Below are 21,868 nucleotides of genomic sequence, written 5' to 3'. Positions count from 1 at the left end.
ACCAGAAGGGCAGATAGGGGGGAATGGATGTGGGTGTTGACAGCACAGTGGACAGTGGCAGGGATGGCCGAGTATGGAGGCTCTAGTGGGAGAGGAAGGCTGTCTATCTGACGAGTTTATATTCATGCTCAGAAGCCAAGGAACTCAGAAAATAAGCGACTGTGACCAGTAATAGTCATACAGAGAGAGATTAGAAATGCATGTGAAAACGTCTCAATGTCAATTGCCTTAAAATGAATTTTTCTGTATGAAACTGCATTTTAACGACGAAGTGGAGATCTTTTTTAAACGTTAAAATCTCATTTAATTTTATGTCTTATAGAGTTTATAATGAGTAAAAGATTGTATAAGCGTAATAATTCATCTGTAAACCTAAAAATGTACAGCCAATTTTGAAAGAGATGTACCCTAGCTCAGAAAAATGTTATTGAATAGGTTAATGCTGTTGTAATGAAATGCTTCTTCTAATTGAAAAAAAAAAGGAAAAAAAGGAAAAAAAAGTCAAGCCTGGGGCTGGAAAGATGACTCAGCGGTTAAGAGCACTGTCTGTTCTTGCAGAAGACCTGGGTTTGAATCTCAGCACCCACATAGTGGCTAATAACCATCCATAACTCCAGTTCCAGGGGATCCAAACTTTCTTCTGTCCTCCATGGGTATTGCACAACACTGGTGCACTTACACACATGCAGGTATAACACTCATACACATAAAATATAAATAAATTTAAAAATTAATTAATTAATTTTAAAAATTTAAAAATTAAACCCAAAATAAGTGGAAAAAAATAAAGGTGAGGATAAAAATTAACAAAATGGAGACTAAAAGAAGAACATAAAGTATGAATGAAACGAAGTGTTGGCTCTTTGAAAAAATAATCAAGAACTGATAATACCCTTTACTTAGTTAAACTAACAAAAGAGAAGATCCAAGTTAATAGAATTTAAAGAGTATTACAACCGATACCATTGAAACCCAAAGAATCATTCATTAAGAAATACCTTGAGGGGCTGGAGAAATGGCTCAGCAGTTAAGAACACTGGCTGTTCTTGCAAAAGACCCAGGTTCAAATCCCAGCATCCACATGGCAGCTAACAGCTGTCCCTCAAGTCCAGTCCCACGGGATCCAACAGCCTCTTCTGACCTCCGCGGGCATTACACAATAGGTACACTTACCTACATGCAGGCAATACACGCATACACATAAAATAAAAATAAATAAAATAAAAAAATACTTCGAAAATTTATATTCCAATAAACTGGAAAATCTAGAGGAGCTGGATAAATTTTTAGATACATATGACCCATGAAAACTGAAGCAAGTGGGTATAACCAACCTAAACAGATCTACAATGAGCAATGAGGCTGAAGCCATGAGTCTCTCAAAGAAAAAAGATCAGGACTGGGAGAAGTTGTTGCTGAATCCTACCAGAACTTTAAAGAACATCAATGCTCCTCAAATTAGTCCATAAACTATACAAAGAAGAAATTTTACCAAATTCATTCCATGAAGCTAGCATTACCCTAATACTCAAATTAGATAAGAATACAACAAAGGAAGACTGTAGAACAAAAACCCTCAGTAAAAATCTTGCAAACTGAATTCAAAAACACATTAAAAAGATTATATTCGAAGATCAAGTTAGTTTCACTCTGAAAATGCAAAGACAGTTCAACAAATGCAAATCAACAGACATACTACAGCATATAATTAGTATCAACACTAAAAATCACATGCTCATCTAACAGACGCAGAATAAGCATACTATGTTTGTCAAGGACTAGTCATAGTCAACTCACAGAATCAGCCTAAGTTTCCATTCGAGAATTAATGAACAAATATGCCATATATACACATATATTCTTCAGTCATAAAGAAAAAAGAAAGTATGTTGTTGGCAAGAAAATGGATAAACTAGAAGTCATCAAGTTAAGCAAAATAAACCAGGTTTAGAAAGAAAATATGCATTATTTCATGTGTTCTCTCTCATATACAGAATCTAGATTGTTTTAAGACATGAAAGTAGGACTACTTGAGAAGAGGAAGGGGACTGACTGGTGGGAGGGGGCTGGGGACAGGATGAATGCATTATGAAAACATCAAAATGAAACCCACTACTGAGTCAATTTAGGTTTAGAAGCTTAATGGCTTAATGGCTTAGAGGGCAAAAAAACACTTGCTGCCAACAACGACAATATAAGTTTGATCCCTGGAACTCACGTAGTACAAAGTAAGAACTGATTCACCCAAGTTGTTAGACTCCACATATGCACCTGCCCCACCCCAATTCATAAGATAGAAAAGGATTTTGAGAAATTCATTATTTTAAATATTATATTCTAATTTTCTAACTTAAAAACTTTTAGAAACTTCCCTAGTCATCAATTTTTCTTATAACTTTCACCTAATGAAGTACCTACAAATTCGAAGAAAAAAGGGGCACTTCAAATATGATTTTAGATAAAAACACATTCTAGATACTAAAAGATCTGGTTCTTTATCAATTTTCTCTTGTGTAAATCAAAGTAATAAAATATGACAAAATATGACTTAAACAGTAAAGGAGCAAAAAAAAAACTTTTCCTATTAATCTTTCAATAATCACTCTAAAAATGTGATCTCTATGGGAGTACTAGAACTTAAAACTTTAAAAAAAGTATGACTTTTCCCTTTCCAATCTACTCAATAATAGGAAAAGCAGTTAGGTCATTTTTGTGTGCCAGTATTCTATAACTTTATGTACATTAATTCATGCAAACATTAGCAGTCTACAACATTCCTGAGATTATCTTCATTTTACACATAAACTTAGGAAGTAAAGAGCTAAAACCTCACAACAGGTTACAGCAAGTAAGCAGAAGCCAGGAGTTTAGAACCCAAGTAGTTTAACACTCTTGTCCATCATCTCCACAATTAATCGCATAGTACTACCACCCAGAAGAGAATGAACACACAGCTTCGCTCAAGTACTCATTGGTTGGGCTCTTCACAGTTTTTCTTTCTGTTCGGAGCTCTAAAAGTCAGCATACAGCTGGGCATGGTGGCACACACCTTTAATCCCAGCACTCTGGAGGCAGAGGCAGGTGGCTCTCTGCGAGTTCCAGGCCAACTGGGGTAGGTTGCTTCCATAAAAAAAAAAAAAAAAAAAAAAAAAAAAAAAAGTCAGCATACACCAGGAGTGGTAATACACACCTTTAATTCTGGCACTCAGGGCAGAAGTGGGTGGAGCTCTGTGTGTTCCAGGCCAGCCTGTTCTACATAGCAAGTTCCAGGCTAGGCAGAGTTACACGGTGAGACCCTGTGTGAATAAATAATAAACTTTTCTTTTTTGAATTTCTCTACTTAGAACTAGCATTCCTTATACTATGAACTCAGCCTTCATGTGTCTCTTATAAAACATCCTTCTATTTCTAATTACTTTAGTCACAGATTATTAGCACCTTAGAGAAGATATTTTGCTGAAAGGCCCAATAGGCTCTAGACAAGACAACATTAAAAGGATAACAAAAAACACTTCTCTCAAGTAACTCGTGAAAAAGAGATGCAATGAAAGCGTACTGTTTAGTGTACTTTACAAATGCAATCAGAGCCGAAAATACATGTTACAAAACTGTAATGCATCTCAAGAAGTATTTTTTGCTAAGCCTCTATTATCTGTTAAGGTATCATTGACAACTACTTCTTACTTTAATTACCTTATAGGATTCCCATGAAAGCTGAATGAATTGGTGTTTCTGTATTCATTTTACAGGAGAAACATTCCAAATTGAAGAATGTGTCTGAGATCACAATCACAGTTAGTAGAATTTACCATTTCTCAACAAAACCTGTACAGAACTCTACTCATAGTCAAAGTCCCAGAAATGAAATTCCATGGGTTACTACTATGTGACAGAAAAAGGCCATATGAGTATACTACTCAGTGAGGTCAAAGACAGGATTAGGATCTAATTTCATTTTGCAGCAGACGTTCTCCAAGCATGATCTTAAGGAACATTCACCAGGGGTCCTGAGGTGAAAACAATTTTTATAGTAACACCAAGAATACATTGGCTTGTTTATACTTTTATCATAAAATGCACAGTAGAATTTTCCAGAGGCCACATTTCATAAACTATTTCAAAAGACTGAAATGCAAAAGTATGCAGTGGATATGACAATTCAGCTGTTTTCTCAAGTGGAATTTTCCAAGTATGTAAAACAATGCTACTCTTCTCATATTATTTTTAAAAGTCACTTTTTATTTTTAAAACATTTGTTATTTTGTAGCATTTGTTACTTTTCAGTAAATCACAATTTCTTATGATTGAGATTTTCTGTTTTCATTTATGAGAGATGTAACCCACAAAAATAAAAATTCTTACAGGTCTTCAATAAATGTCTAAGAGTATATATTAAGAGATTCTCAGACTTTAAAAGGTGGAAGACCCACTTCTCAATTTTCAAATAGAAAATCTCATCTTCTGGACTGATTTATTCATCAGTACTAAGTAGGCTACATAAATGAAAACTTTCTGGGTTTCTCAATATTATAAACTTCTTAAGAATAGAAACATTTAAATCTTTGTGACCCCTCCACCTACATCACATCATTCAACCATAAAAAGTAATATCAAGCCATTAAGTCACACCTCAGTGTGAGTACACACGTGTGTTTGTGCGTGTGCACATACACTGCATTTGGCAGTATTGGGTATTGAACCCAAGATCTTCCACATTCTAGGTAAGCATTTACCACTGAGCTATTTATCTCCAGCTCTCTTTTTACTTTTTATTTTGAGATAGAATCTCAGTAAGTTGCCCAGACTGGTGTTGATATCAATCTGTAGCCCAGACAGGCCTTGAACTTGTAATCTTCCTGCCTCAGCCTCCTAAATAGCTGGGAATACAGATCTGTGCCACTAGGCCCAGTTCATTCAATAATTTCTACATTCACACTATATTTTCATTTCTAATTAGCATAAACATTTCTAGAATATATATATATCACCTTAAAACAAACTAAAAAAAGTATGTCAATCTACAAAGCTGAAAAGATAAGTCTCTGCTGGATTCGCAATAATTATACTGTTGTCAACATATCCAATGAAATCTAGCTAATCATCTTTTTGATCACCTCTTAACTCTTAACAGTAAGAAATTTAAAAATTATTTTGGGATCTCATTTTAATGAGGAAAATTAAGTAATGCTATATATTTGTATGTTTTAAAGACCATATTAGAGTTACTAGCAGATTGAGATTTTAATTCCCCTTTAAAATATCATAAGCTGGGTGTGGTGACCCACACCTTTAATTCCAGCACTTGGGAGGCCAAGGTAGGCAGATCTCTGTCAGTTCAAGGCCAGCCTGGTCTGCATAGTGAGTTACAGGCCAGCTGGGGCTACAGGGAGACCCTATCTCAAAAAGGCCAAAAAGTAAATAAATAAAATATAAATATAAATCCATATTTTTCAGTTATGACTAAATAATATTATGTATTTCTACATAGTTAAGAGACCTAAGAGCTGTAGAGTGCTTGTCAAAATGAAACTGAAAACAAGTATACAAAACAACTGATTACTAATTGTGTAGAAGTCTAAAAATACTAGAGTCTTGAAGGCTGATGAGGGTGCTTTGGGATGTGGGTCTGGAGTGGACCAACCTTCCCAGCTTACATACACTCCTGCTGGTGAGACCCAAGCCTCCTGCCAATGTGTCCAGTGGGACAATGTGCCAGGAGCAAGCTGGCAATAGTAGCCACCACCCAGTCCAGACACAAACACACACACCACACACATCAACCAAGGACAAGGCCAGGCCCTGCACCCCACAGTGGCCTGCATCCCACTAGTAGGTGACTGTATGAGCATGTGTAATAGAATAACACTATGGGATGCAGGTGACCCAAGGACAGGTGAATCATGGGGGCTCTCCTGGGAGCATGCAGAGGATGGCAGTTTGTTCCCATGGGAATAGTTAGTTGATCCAACAAGCATTAAGGTCATTCCTGCAAAACATATATAGGTATAGTCTCCCTTCTGTATTCTAGCTTTGTATTCTAAACTACTTTTTAAAAGATGCACTATTTGGGTTAAAAGCCAACCTTACCAAATGGATCCAGACACCAGTCTCCTAGAGGCCAGGTGCCCTGAAACCTAAATCCCTTCTCAGTACTGACAGTGAGTTGGTTCCTTTTTTTACAATAAAGCTAAGTAATATTGCATAAGAGTTCCAGAAACTGTCTCAGTGGAAACAGAAACTATTTACATTAAATAAAAACCTGGCTGCAGGTTGCACCTGCATATTTACAGCACAGTGCCATGCACACTGTGACCACCCCATGGAGACAGCCTCTGCCATTCAAAATATAGAGTGGCACACTTGCCACATGTGAGGAAAGTGGAGGATGAAGGGAAGGGGAGGGGGAGGAGTCTGATTCATTTCTGGTTCTAGAGATGACTGAACAGCCAGTCTAGTCCTTCATACAGCCAATCCCTGCCAGTGGCCACAAATGGCCTGAATGTACCAGCTCCTGTGGCATAGAGAGTGCAGCCCCAGCTTGCCTGTGATTTTGGCCACATTCATAGCATTGAGAAGGAAGGGGTTCCTGCTCATTGGCAAACACCAGGAGAACAGTATTACAGAATTCATTCTCAGCCACCATCCTCATGTGTTTCTCATGGGCCTTGTTCAAATGCTCTCTGTCACTGTTATCTACTATGAAGATCAAGCCTTGGGTGTTCTGGAAATAGTGGCAACACTCTGGCTGAATCTTTCCTGGCTGCCCAAATTCCACATGGTGAAGCTGAGGTTCTTATACTCAATGGTTTCCATGTTGAAACCAATTGTGAGAATGGTGGTCACAGTTTTACTCAACTTCAGTTTACACAGAAATGCTGTCTCCCCTGCAGCATCCAGGCCTGCCAGGAAAACGTGTATTTCTTTTGCCAAAAAGGTCCTTGAAGAGGCTTAGAAAGGTCCTCCCCGGGCTTGTAGACAGGTGGAAGGGGTCATGATCAGAGACCTCAGCAGGACTGCTCCTTTATGTATTTTCTTTATATGTTTTTTAAGTATGTCTTGCAAAATCTCCTACTTTCTGGATACTCAAATAGGTTTTAACGAGAATGTTCTTAGTATACATAGCACAACATAATATGAATTCTTTCACTGTGTTCGGGGGGGGGAGAGAAAATTGTGTGTAAAACACATTTTGTCTCTAAAACACATTTGAACTGGACAACTAAACATGTTATTTTGTTACTTTATAATTTATGACATGATGATTTGTTCCTTTTTTTTAACTAACACTTTATTAAAGCCTTTATAAGTCAAATTCTACTGGGTGGTGGCCAATTCCCCTCAGTGACAGTGGAAGTCTTGGCAACATACTAAAGCTGCCAGCACTCTACAATCTTCTGGTAAAGTTTTTCTTTGAGGAGAGGAAGGCTGTTAAGAAAAAAATCACTCTGAATATTTTAAAGATACTGGAAATATGTGCCCCCCCCCAAGTCTTCCAGTCTTTCTAAGACTGAATCAGTTGATCTCAAAACTATACATCTATCATCACCTTCAGAAAAATTTTTTGTATGTGATTTGGGAAGAAGGGCTAATCCATGACAACATTACTTGCTAAGTAGAAAATCAGAAATTGTTTATGTATCAATCCTAAAACAGAAAGAGCATAACAACAAGCAGGTTAACAAGCACACTCTACAACAGCTATAGCAAAGGTCAATTTGTAAGAGTTCAATCAAGACAGCAAGAAGAAAATTTGTATATACCTGACTAAACTCTACACCTTTTTGTTTCTCAGATTTTATTTGTAAGGTTTTTCTATTATATTAACTCTACTTATTTAAGAAACCTGAGAATATTAAATACAGAAAAGGGAAGTAGTGGGTTGTATTAATATAAACTAAAGAAAAAAGTTGATAAAATATGTACTATAAGTATTAAAATTATAGATCTTTTAGTATAAAAAGGTTTCCTATGAGGACACATTAAAGCATTTAAAAATAATACTGCTTGAAGCTAGAAATAGTGATAATGCCTGTGATCCCAGGACTCAGGAGGCAGAAGTAGGAGCATCATGAATTGCAGGCTAGCCTAGAAACTAGACAATTAGAGGTTAGCCTGGGCTACACAGGAAGGCCCTGTCATGATAGGTAGATAGATGATAGATAGATAGACAGACAGACAGACAGACAGACAGACAGACAGATAGATAGATAGATGATAGACAGATAGATGATAGATGGATGGATGGATGGATGGATGGATGATTGACAGACAGGCAGATGGACAGACAAATGAACAGATGAAGTAATGCTTAAATTAATCAGAACTCTGATCAAGATACTTCTGGCTGTCTGAATTCTCTATGAAGCAGAATTAAGTGAATTCTACTTAATGAAAGATTGGCTATATAAGCCTAGATTCTTGTTGTTTTATCATTTCTCACTACCTGTTCAGTCTTGATCCTCAAAAGCTGAGAAGTAATATATTCCTACATCTAATTAACACCTATGATGAAACCTTAATTACACACAGTGTTGGCACTAGTATTTAAAGGTTTACAGCACACAGACATCCACTCTGTATAACCGAGACTGACAGTAAATTTTAGAGTAATTCTAATATAGGTTCTAATTCTGGTTCCTTCATTGGGACATGAAAGAGAGTGAGAAGTATGATGATGAGAGAAGTGTGTTTACTTCCCTGAAAAGAAACTAACTGCTTTGAAGAAATAGGTCCAAATTAAAATGCATGTTTTATAGCTAGCATATATGCAACAATCAAAAGATGTTACTTCTATTTATTCCCAAAGTATAAGCATCAAATATAAGTACTATACATAAAATTGTATGTATACAACCAAAATGACCGATTAAATAACTTGTTAATCTACAAAAATATTTTCAATTTCAAATAACTAACCTGCAAACAGAATTTCTCATTAGGCAAATAACATAAAGAAGAGACTGAATAATTATGTGAACAGTCTGTATTTTGTACATATGCAGAGAAACTGGAAAGTGAAAATTCATCACTGTAGCCAAGAGATCTTCATCCACCTAGGTGTGGGGTTCATTTCAGTCCATCCCCAGAAATCATAGTCACAGTGAGTCTTTCACTGTCTTAAGTATATTCTATTCTCTTAAGATGTTTTCCTCATGTCTCTCTGCTTTGCATAATCATATACCTCTACCCAGAACAACCAACACCTCCCCTTTTTCATCCTGTCCTGTATCTTTCTGGGAAGTTTAGTCTTCATAATTTTATTCTCAAGAAACGTCAAAGATCATCCATGCTCAGATGCTAAGGAGCTCAGAAAGTAACCGACTGTGACTAGTAATAATCAGATATATAGATTAGAAACGTATATGCATCTTAGTGTCGATTGTATTACCAGGCTTCTATAAAGGGAAGACAAACCTTAAAAGTATAGGAAACTAAGAGATTGAATATTATCACCCTTAAAAATGATTCTTCTTACAGGGTTTACATGGAGTACAATATTGTATAACTGTATTAACTCAACTGTAAACCTAATAATTTACAGCCAATTTTGAAAGAGAAGCATCTTAGCTCTGGAAATTTTTACTGAATATGTCAATGCTATTGTAATGAAATGCCTCTTCTAATTTGGTTATGAAATAAATAATTTTTAAAAAGCAAACAAATGTTAAAAAAAAAAACACCAAAGATCTCTATGTCCTATGAAAACCAGGGAGAGTGATTTTGTGCAGTAAAAATAAATGCAAACAGGGGCTGGAGAAATGGCTCAGTGGTTAAGAGCACTGACTGCTCTTGCAGAGGACCTGGGTTCGATTCTCAGCACCCACATGGTGGCTAGCAACCATCCTGAAGTCCAGTTCCTGGAAATCCAACACCTTCTTCTGACCTCTGTGGGCACTGCACAACATGGGTGCACTTACATGCATGCAGGCACTATACTCATACACATAAAATAACTTACATGTGTGCAGGCAATACACTCATAGACATAAAATAAAAATAATAAAATAATTTTAAAAATAAGAAAATAAATGCAAACAGACTGAATATACATCAAATCATCAGCTTAAGGGCAAGTGAGAAGGGTATGTGAGGTTATGCATCAGAAAGGAATTAAGCAGTACAGAAAAGCCACTTTGCTACCGTGACTCCAAAGGCAGGAAATAGGGAGAAGGCACATGTGTCTATTCCAATCCATGAATATAGTCACATGTCACCATTTTAGTCAATAATGGAAATGTGCATGTTGGTGGTCCCTTAAGAGTATAATAGAGAGATTCTATTACCAGTGATGTCATAACCCAATACATTACTCGTGTATTTGTGACAATGCAGGTGTGAACAAACCTACTACACCACATGATATAAAAGCATAATGCATACAATTATGTGCGGTACATACTACTTTATAATGAAAATAAATGTTACTGGCTTATATACTTACTATTTTATTTATCATTACAGCATACTCCTACTTACATGGAAAAAAGTTTACTAAAAAGCAGTATGCCAAAAAATAAAAGCAGTATACCCTGTTATATCAGCAGTATCTTCACATATCTTAGGTTTGCTACATATCTTGATGTCCATCAAGTACTGGGGAGATGGATACAGGAAGATACCTGGGATTCGCTAGCCTGACAGTCTAGTCTAATTGGTAAGTTCCAGGCCAATGAGAGACCTTGTCTCAAAGAAGGTGGATGGCAGTCCTGAAGAGACACTGGAGGTTTTTCTCTGGCCCTCACATGCACACGCACACACATATGCAAACACAAACACACACACACACACACACACACACAAAATGTTCACACCCACATGAACACACAAGCACATAAAAAGAAAGCCATGCTGAGTGATTGACTATACTACCTAGATTTGTCTAATCACAACATGCTGCCTATACAACAATGAAACATCCTAATAATACATTTCTCAGAATGTGCCCCCATCATATTAACCGAGGCATGACTCCATAGGTTTCACTGTCTGAATCTTGATCTACTCAAGGCTTTCTCTACATCTGCATATTTCATATCAGCACTGCTGAACAGTCACACAACAGAGTAGTTTCAGTCAGCAAACCTAAATGAGAGTCAACACTGATCACTCACCCCCATATCAACTTCAAGCCACACCAAACTATCTGAATTGCAAGATGACTTCTCCTGCAACCCATAACTAAGTGCATCTGTACATACACACACATATACACTTAACCTTCAAGACAGAAGCCCTTAAGTAGAAATGCCCTCAACAAACCTAAACCCAACATCTTCACCCCTCCCTATTTTATAGTTTGACCTCTCATCATTCTTTTTGTGTGTGCATGCATGTGTATATATGTAACATGCATGTGTGCATGTGTATAGGCCATAGGAAAACCTCAGGTGTCATTCCTCAGGTGCTATCCACCTTGATTTTTGAGACAGAATCTTTCTTTGCATTGAAACTCACCAAGTAGCTAGAGTAGCTAACCAACAAGTCCCAGATAGCTACCTTTCCCCATATGCCAATGCTAGGATTACACATGTATACCATTATGCCACATCCAGCTTGTTCCACATAGGTTCTAGGAATCAAACTCAGGTACTCACGCTTGCAAGGTAAACACTACCAACTGAGCTCTCTCCAGCCCTCCCTCGTCAATCTTAAAAAAGATTTTTCTTGACTTAAATATAATATCTTTGACCACTACACTGTCAGTTGTCAGTTTATTGTACTCTCTCCATCCCCTCTCTCCATTCTCTTTGTCTCTGCCTCTCTCTCTCTCTCTCTCTCTCTCTCTCACACACACACACACACACACACACACACACACACAAAACCCAGTGTGGCCATGAAATACTAGAACTCTTAAGACCCATACATTTTTCTTCCTATTCTGTTTCCTTTTGGAGCAAACTCATTCATGCACATAATTTCAAATGCATCTATGTAATAACTCCCAATTTTTTTTCCTGATTTTGACCTTTATTCTGAAAACAGACTCATATGCAACTGCCTACTTGAGTGTCTCAGGTACCTTGTTAAAGTTGGGTCTCATTCTATAGGGGAAAAAAATCAGTATCAAATCACTCACTGAGGGAATGCTCTGTCTTTGTAGATGGGGCTAAAAATTAAACTTTTTATAAACACATTTTCAGGTCTATAATGGTTCAAAATGCCCACTAACAACTGAAGCTACACTGAGTTTACAGTCTACATTAACCATCACCATTCAGCTGTCTTCAGTAAGCAATTTTCACTATTCCAGGAAAGTCTTGACTAGGCAGATAAGAATTTCAAATAACTTCATTGTTCATTTCAGGAACTTCCCAAAAAACTTACATAAACTAACATCAGTCCAGTTTTCCAATGAACAGCAGTAAATGACTGTTCACTTTCCAAGACTCTGACAAGCTTACCTCAGAACACTTGCTTTGCTGTGTCTGTCAACTCTAAACCATATCATGATCCTCACACTAATTCCAGTTAAGCCTTGCACTGAAATACCAACCATAGCTGCTCTCCACGGAGCCAATGCTCCGTCTTTCTACCCCTTCCCATCTTGTTACTCTCTTCACTACTACCACTACCTCACCACTGTCCCATCATCCATCCCACCCCCTCAGACACTACCAACTCAGTGAACTCAACAGCTTATTTTTGGTAACATTTTCCAGGAGCAAACATTCTACAGTACTACCAGACAACTTCTCAATGTCTATTAAAAATTCAGTTCAGCAACACTACATTCATTACAAGTGCTGTGGGGGAATATGACTACCTTTGTTTAAGGTTTTGATAAACCATCACCCCACATTAGACAGCATCCACTGACATGACTAGCACCAATGTCTTGATAATAGAGTTTAATTGGCCTACTCATTAAATTCATAATTATCAAATACACTATCAATATCAGAATAGATGTAATATGAGTGAGAAGTTATAAGGAAGGTGAGAACTACATCACAGATAAGTTTCATCATCAAAGAAAAATATGAGGAACAGGATAGGGAAAAATTGAATACCTAAATAATCATCAATAGTAATTAGCATAAGAAAAATACTAGGAATTATATTGATTTACCAATAAAAAGAAACTGTAAAGGTGTTTTTGTAACTGTTAAATCATTTATAAAACATGTTTTACTATTGGGAGAATGAAATGCTTCAAGTATCTTATACAATGTTGACCATCCTTACATTTTATATATTATACCAGTAATATACACTAACACATTATACCAAAAGTAAATGGATCCAAATGTGGTAACCTAATGCCTATAATTCCAGCACTTGGGATTTTCAGGCAGGAGGATTGCCATGAGTTTGAGGCCAGCCTGAGATGTCTCAAAACAAGACAAATAGAGTAAATGTTTAAAATGTTTATTTTTTTACTCAAAATTATTTAGAGCATCTATATTTAGGAGTTAAAAGATAAAAATAAATTAAATAAAAGAAAAATTAAGCATCTAAAAGTGCCTCAAGGGGGTGGAGAAATGGCTCAGCAGTAAATGTACTTGCTGCCAAACCTGACGACCTGTTAGATCCTAGGGACCAACATGGTAGAAGGAGAGAACCAATTCCCATCTGTTGTCCTCTGACCTTTGCATGTGTCCCTGAGCGCTCCTCCCCCTCAGTGACACAAAAACATAAATGTAACTGAAAAAATTAAAAAATTTCAAGGACTGGAATGAAGTATTCAAAACTTAAAATCTGAATGTGAAGAAAGAAACTGCCCCCATCCCTTGCAGAGAAGCTATTGGCAGTTGTGGCTACCATGGGTGGGAGTCAGTTTAAGGGTATGGCCCTTGGTAGGTCCACTGTCCTCCAGTGGATGGCCCCAAACCCATGCTTAAATGGGCAGCACAAACTAGACTCAGTGGGTAATATTTTTTTAAAAAAAATAAAGACATGAAGTTGTAGGATAGATCTGTGAAGAGTGAGAGGGAGTGGTGAATATGATCAAAATATATTATGTGCATGTTTGAAAGTCTCAAGGAATAAAATATGTAACACTGTATTTTAAAAAAAAGAAAATAGAAACTGCATTTCATAGGACAAAATACTTAAAACCTGATTGTGATTAACTTTCCTAATGATACTTATGGATCAAGAAATGTAAAAAGAAGGAAAAAAATCATTTAAAATTCATGAAAACAAAATCTTAATTTAAAAAAGCATAAACACAGAGGCTGGAGAAATGGCTCAGCGGTTAAGAACACTTCTTGCAGAAGACCCGGGTTCAAATCCCAGCACCCATATGGCAGCTAACAACTGTCCGTAACTCCAGTTCCAGGGGATCTGACAGCCTCTTCTGACCTCCGTGGGCATTGCAAGACACGGGTGCACTTACCTACATGCAGAAAATACACTCATGCACATAAAACAAAAATAATAAATATTTTAAAAAGCATAAACAATATAAGAAACACTCAAATTCACATCACATATAAAGAACTAATTGTCCTATAGAGAACTGAAACCAAAAGAAAAAGGCTAATGACCCAAGGAAAACCTTAAGATCATGAGTGTTCATAAGAGGGAAAAAAAACAAAATGCCTTCTAAACCTATGAAAAAGTATTCAGTATCAATGATGAGTGAGAACAAATAATGGCCTGAATTCCACTAGCTCTCATGTATCCAACTGTGATAAAACATGCAGCTAGGCACAGAGTTCAGGAATTTTGCACATTTAGGTAGAAGTACAAAATAGTAACTGGAAATACCTACGAGAATTATGTAGACATTTATCATTTTTAAATATTTTTAAATTTTATTTATTATTTTTATTTTATGTGTATGCATGCATTGCTTGCACGTAGGTAAGTGCATTCATGTCATGCAGTGCCCACGGAGGTCAGAAGAGGCTGTCGGATCCCCTGGGACTGCAGTTATGGAGAGCTGTTAGCTGCCATGTAGGTGCTGGGATTCGAACCCAGGTCTTCTGCAAGAACAACCAGTGTTCTTAACTGCTGAACCATCTCTCCAGCCCTGACATTTATCATTTTAAAACAAATATTTTAGAATAGCTTTAGATTTATGGAAAAGTACAAATATAATACAGAATTCTCTTATAACCTGTATTCAGGTTAATGCTATTTACATCTTACATTAGCATGGAACCTCTGGCACAATTAATGAACCAATAATGATACATTATTAAATACTTAGATTTCCTTGATTTTAACCTACTGCACTCTTTTTGTTCCAGGATTCTATCCAGCTTTCCACATTATACTGCGATAATAACAACATCTTCTTAGGTTACTCTTGATTTCCCTTTTTTTTTTTTTTCGGATGACTGGGATAATGTGATGATTACCATTCAAGCATTTTATAGAATGCTCCTCAACTGAGATTTGACTGATGTTTTTCTCAGAAGTAAACTAGGGTTATAAATTTCAGGGGGGAAAAAGCCATGGGATGAAGTGCATTCTCACAAATGAAATATTATAAACATATTTATAATTATTGATGTTAACTTTGATCACATGATTAGTATCTGTTATGGTTTTCCTAGTCAAGTTATTCTGTTCTCAATTTTTTATACTGCGCTCAATAGAAATAAACTATTTTGTGTAGTTTATATTTAAGGAGTACGGCATTATGTTACACATCCTTAAGGATTCAGTAGTCCCTAAATGACCTGAAATTTTGTACAAGAGACTGTATCAGTACAAACTCATAGGTATCATTATACTCTCACTGATTATACTCTCACTGATGCTGCTGTAGTTGCTTCTTGTATCATCTCAACTGACAAGCAAGGAAACACATGGGGTCCCTTTCTCAGAACCGAAATCACACATTCACTTGTATGTACGTGGGTGTGTGCGAGTGCATTTGTGTGTGTGTGTTCTACACGTTTCTACATATATGTTACACATACATACACATACATTGTTACTTATTTGTCATTGTAGAAGCAAACATTGAGAAACAGCCTAAGTGTTCACAGAGAATCAAGTGAGTAAAGTATGCTACATCTACATAATGAACTACTACGGAGCCATTAAAAATAAAGATCTTTATCTACATATGCAAAGATCCCTGGAAAAAAATCCATTTGTGCATATGTATAAAAAGAAACATATGGAAGATAAACAGGATGCTGAAAGGTATAGGAGGAAAACAGGAGTGCAAAAGAGGAACAAGATATTTTGTGTACATCTCTCTACTTACAAGTTTCATTTTTTAAATTGGTCTTTTACAAGAACTCAAAATGGAAGGAACTAAAGAGTTTAAATACCAAGAACAATTTTTAAATGATACTCATTTTTGAAGAGGACAGCAGGAGACAAGACTTGAAGGCAGTCACACACCACAGAAACTCTCATAAACTTGAAAACATCAGGCATTTCAAGCCAAATTCAGTTGAATTTAAAATACTGAGATGCACTATAGACAACAAAATAAGCTTATTCTCAGAACCTGCATATAACGTAATGCAGTAACTATTAGATTCATAGTGTTGTATGCTTACCTACATTAACAGGGAGATCAAGTTTAAAGAACTGAAAATCATTTCCAAAAACACAGTATCTGCATTCTTATTTCTAAAGTATGCTATTTATAGCTAAATAAAAGGACCTACCTACTATTTCTATATTTTATAAATCTATTATTTATATTTCTTATTTCCATAATGATATGGTAATACCAATTCTAACATAGAGAAACATTACCATATTGGAAGATAAAAATAGCACACAGTTTGCATATTAAATACTCTTTTTATAAGTGCTCTTAAGAAAGATAATTTTCAAGCCCCTGAGGTGAACCAAACTAGAGTAAAAATGGCCTTCTCAATAGAGGAATGTAACCCTTTGAAGCTGCTTTTGAATATCAACATGTCACAAAGATAATCCATCAGCTATCAGAAGCAGTCCATTTGCAACTGTTCATAAAACTTTCCCAATACATTCACTGTAGAAAAATTATATTCTGCATTTAAAAATGTTCAAAATGTAACTCAGTTCTATAAATGAACAAAATCCAAGCTTCTTGCTGGAATATCTCTCTCTTTGGTGTCATCTATCAATACTTTCATTAGCTACCTTTCTTCTTATATGCCATACAGAAATACACTCATTGGGCAGGTAGGGAATGACACTATTTTGGTTGTACGCAGGTATACAGGCATGTGGGTAGTGTACATGTGAGGCCAGAGGAAAAATCTCAGATGCCCTCCACCTTTTGAGATAGGGTCGCTCTCTACCCTGCAGTTTGCCAAGAAGAAGCCTAGACTGGTAGGACAGTGGGCTCCAGGGATCCACCTGTGCCCTCCTTTACAGTGGTGAGATTACAAGTATATGTCACTCTGCTGTTTTCTACATTGGTTCTGGGGATAAAACTGGCGCAAACACTCCATTGACTGAGCCATGTTCCCAGCCCATATTTTACACTTGAACTTAGCCAAAAGGCAGAGAAGTGATTCCAGTTCATATTTTTAAATGAATATACAATCTTTCTTATTGCTATCTCCCTTTTGCATGCTTTCAAAGCAAGCCATCTCCCTAGCCAATATTTTAAAGGAATGCATAATCTTTTTCATGCCTGTCATTCTCACATGCTCCTTTATCCCAGGAAATGTTTCTTTTCTCTACTGGTAAAACTTTAGCATTTTCTCCTCTAAGAATCTACCAAGTACTTTCAACACAATGTTACTTCTTTTCTTCCTGATAACCATAAGTTTAACTTCAGTGATAACATTAATAAACAGAAAATTTATTATAAACTACTAATTTTTTACTGAGATATTCTTTAAATGGTAATACCAGGAAAATAAGTTAAAGCATATTCCAATTCTTGAAGCATTGACATATTTAGGGTTCAAGTAATATAATATAGAGACACTTCTGAGGAAAAACATAAGAGATATATTATTGGGAGCTAAAAGGGCCAAATGCAGTTCTCCTTCTATAAACTTTAATGTGTGGGTATGGTGTGTGTGTGTGTGTGTGTGTGTGTGTGTGTGTGCACTCTGCACTCATGGGGGCAAGGCATGTGCATGACACAGCACACATCTGAAGGTCAGAGGACTAAGAACCTTAGGTATTGGTCTTCACCTTCCACCTTGTGTGACTCAAGAAAGACAGGAGACCAGCTGGTCTGTAAGCTTCCAGTTATCCTCCTGTTTCTACCTCCCATTCCCACAAGAATAATGGCATTGCAGATACTCACTAGTGTGTCAAGCTTTATATGGTGTAGTGGTTTGAATGAGAATGTACCGCCCATAGGCTCCAAGTTTTTGGACACTTGGTCACCAGTTTCTGGTTCTATTTGGGAAAGGTCATGGAACTTTTAGGAGGTGTGGCCATACCAGAGGAAACAAGTCACTGGGTGTGGGCTTTGAGAGTTCTTAATCCTTGCTGGATTGGATTTCCAGATTCACTCTACTTCCTGGGTCTGCCACCTCCTGCCACCATGCCTCCCAGTCATGATGGACTCTTAACCCTCTAGAATCATAAGCCAAATAAACTTGTCCTTCTAATAAGTTGCCTTGGTCATGGTGTTTTTTTCTCAGCAACAGAAAAGTGACTAGCACATATGAGATCTAGGGATTCATATTCAGGTCCTCACACTTGCACAGCAAATGCTTTACTCAATGAGCCATTTCCCCAGTTCCCAAAACAAGCATTTTATATACTTTTATGTTAGATTTTTTTCCTTGCTGTGACAAAATACTTGACATAAACAACTTAGAAGAGTGAAGATGTATTTAACTAATGGTTTCAGAGGTTTTAATCTATGGTGGAAGGAAAGATGGTATAGTCTATGGTGTATAAAGATGTAGTCTATGGTGGCAGAAAAGCTGCTCACACCATGGCAGACTGGAAGAATACAGACATAACTGGAAGTGGTCAGGGCAAAATATAACACCCCAAGGTATACCCCAGTGGACCACTTCTTCCACTTAGGCATCGCCACCTCCAAATGAACCCATCCATGAATTAAACCAATTCATCAGGTCAGAGCCTTTACGATCTAACCATCTTTGGAAATATCCTGACAGACAATCTCAGAGGTGTGCTTTACTAATCTTCTATGCACTTCTCAATCTAATCAAGTTGAAAATCAAGATGCATTGCTACAATCAGTATCACTGATATGGACTATCACTGTTGATAATGATGCAGTAGGAAAGGACAGAAAATTATTCATAAACTTTGATTTGAGAATGCTACTTCTAAGCATCTGTACATACCCTAAGAAAATACCAGGTGCAAGGGGTGTTGGGGGTGTCACATGTTCAGGTTTGTTATAGGACAACCTGTAAGAGTGAAACATGTAATCATTATCAGCCAGACATGGTAGCACATGCTTTTAATCCCAGCACTTGAGAGGCAGAGGCAGGTGAATTTCTGTGAATTCAAGGCCAACCTAGTCTACATAGTGAGTTCCAGGGCAGTTGGCTAAACCTCTTTTGATGGATTGATGGAAACACTAAAACTGAAATCCCTAAAAATTATTTGGTACCTTAAAAAATGTTGTATTACAAAAATTATCTTAAAAATACAAAACTATGGGGCTGGAGAAATGGCTCAGTGGTTAAGAGCACTGACTACTCTTACAGAGGACCCAGGTTCGATTCCTGGCACCCACATGGCGGCTACGAACCGTCCTTAACTCCAATTCCAGAGGAATCCGAAGCCCTCTTCTAATCTCCGCAGCACTGCGTGATATGGGTGCACTCACATACATGCAGGCAATACACTCATACACATAAAAATAATAAAATATATAAAAAAATACAAAACCATTTGTGAAAAGGCAAAAAGAATATTTGAAGATGATAGCCACTACATGAGGGAATTGAGATTATCTAGTTTCTGAGTTACTATACATTTAAAAAATAATTCAAAACATAGTAAGACCACATAGAAAGAAAAGAGACACTGATAAGAAACAAACAAACATAAAGGAACATGAGAGCATCTACCAAAGTATTTTTTTTTGATGGAACAGAACATTTTTATAAATAAACTTAAGGACCCTGACATCTGTCCCCAACAATAACAACAACAAACTGGTAAAAGTGGATTGATGGTTTCAAGCAGAATAAAAGATGGAACAATAGAAAAGTTTAAAGCATTTTGCCTTCAACTATAAATTTAATTTGTATATATGTGGATCTTTCCTTACCACTATACTAAAATCCAAGGCTCATATATTAGAAATTCAAACCCAGAAACTCTGATTCACTTGTTCTTGACTAGAGCTTGAGATCACCCCTAGAAACATACACACACACACATACACACACACACACATACACACACACACACACAGACAGACAGACAGACAGACACACACACACAGATAGACAGACGTAAAAGGCATTTTTTTTTTTAATTTTTTTTTTTTTTTTTTTTTTTTTTTGTGACAGGGTCTCTCTGTAGCCCCTGATGATCTGCAACTCACTATGTAGACCAGACTGGCCTCAACCTCACAGAGATCTGCCTGCCTCTGCCTCCCAAGTCCTATGAATAAAGGCATGTACCACACTTGGCCAATAAGAGTATTTTTTAAGTTCAGGCTAAAGTCACTGACCTTGAACAAAAGATAATAAACAGCAATAAATAGCATGCATCTAAGCAGGTTTTATGATGAAGATTAAAGGCAAAGTCATCATTTTCTTTAAATTGCTAAGTTTAACGATTATTTTGTTTTCAAAAAACACAGTCACACAAAGGGTTGTTAACAAGGAAGGTAAATACTGTGGAGACTGTTTAGATGCCAAACCTGGGCTAAAGCAAAGGACTACAAAAGAGCAAATGCTTAAAAGAAAAATTTGATTAGCCTGTCATAAAAAAAAAAAAAAAAAAAGAGCTTATCAGTGTGCTCACAAGAAGATTGTATCCTCTTTTGCCCTAAAGGCTACTAGGTAAGAAACAACACTGAATATGCTGGATGATTTAGTCTCTCCCACTTACTCCAACATAAATGAAGGATGCGGCATACACTCATTAGTAACATGAGTTCAATACAAGACTACTGATGTTCACAGTGGGCAAGAGTAGTGTGAGGCATATTAGAAAAATCTCAGATTATTTTGATTCTTCTGTCCTTATGAATCACACTGATTAACCTGAAGAAAACAATCAGTTAAACAAACGTTCTTCAATGTAGTAACAGTCCATTATTTCTGAATAAATGCAAGTAAAGAAATTATGATCTTAAAATGTGACTAATATAAAAAAATAAAGACTAAGTTGACATATTTGAAAATGCTCCAAATCTCATGAACTGTGAACGTTCACTTTTTTCTTTTGTCTTGTACTTTTATTTTTTATTATAAAATTTTTTATTAGTATTACTTCAAAAAAACAGCATGATTACATTGAAAAACTTTGTACAGGCTGGAGAATTTGGAAAGGATGTGAATGCCAAACTCACACTACAGCAAGTGATAAACTTCACAGTATTGCTGAAGCTTAGTAGTACAGTTTTGTCGGTGAAAAAAAAAACACTAAAAAATTATAGCAGACATATAGAATTTCAAATTTATATTCTTAAACACAATTACACATTTTTAGCTTGAGAACTGTGTCCGCTTGGTTATTAAAGTAGTATTTTTTTTTAAACTTTCCAGGCTGTGATTTTTATTTCTAGAAGTTCAATTAGGTGTTTCACTTTTTCTTTAGGACACAGGGACAGGTACACGGGGGCTGTAGAAGAATAACAGAAAACTTCTTGGTGCCTGGGATTAGGAGAGGACCAACATCAAGGCCTGGGTACCCAGGACCATGTGGTGTACCAAGACCATAAATGGCCATCAGGGGAGGTAAGAAGTCCATTCTAGAGAATCAGTCCTCCCAAGACTATAATCTGCAAATGACAGAGACCTCCCCTGTCCCCAACATAAGCCCAACAAGA

At 36.6% G+C, this 21,868-nt stretch overlaps 1 protein-coding gene and 1 pseudogene across 1 annotated transcript in view; both read right to left on the bottom strand.

Moving 5' to 3' along the window:
* Nucleotides 1–21,868, bottom strand: part of Cdk17 (cyclin dependent kinase 17) — a 108,550-nt gene that overhangs the window by 76,762 nt on the left and 9,920 nt on the right. The window lies entirely within an intron of this gene.
* On the bottom strand, nt 6,417–12,499 carry LOC103733285 (annotated as a pseudogene).

Source organism: Nannospalax galili, unplaced genomic scaffold, assembly GCF_000622305.1.
Source record: "Nannospalax galili isolate Female #2095 unplaced genomic scaffold, S.galili_v1.0 scaffold734, whole genome shotgun sequence".
Taxonomy (NCBI): Eukaryota; Metazoa; Chordata; class Mammalia; order Rodentia; family Spalacidae; genus Nannospalax; species Nannospalax galili.
The sequence above is the reverse complement of the archived record's forward strand: the minus strand, read 5'-3'. Positions and strand labels throughout refer to the sequence as shown.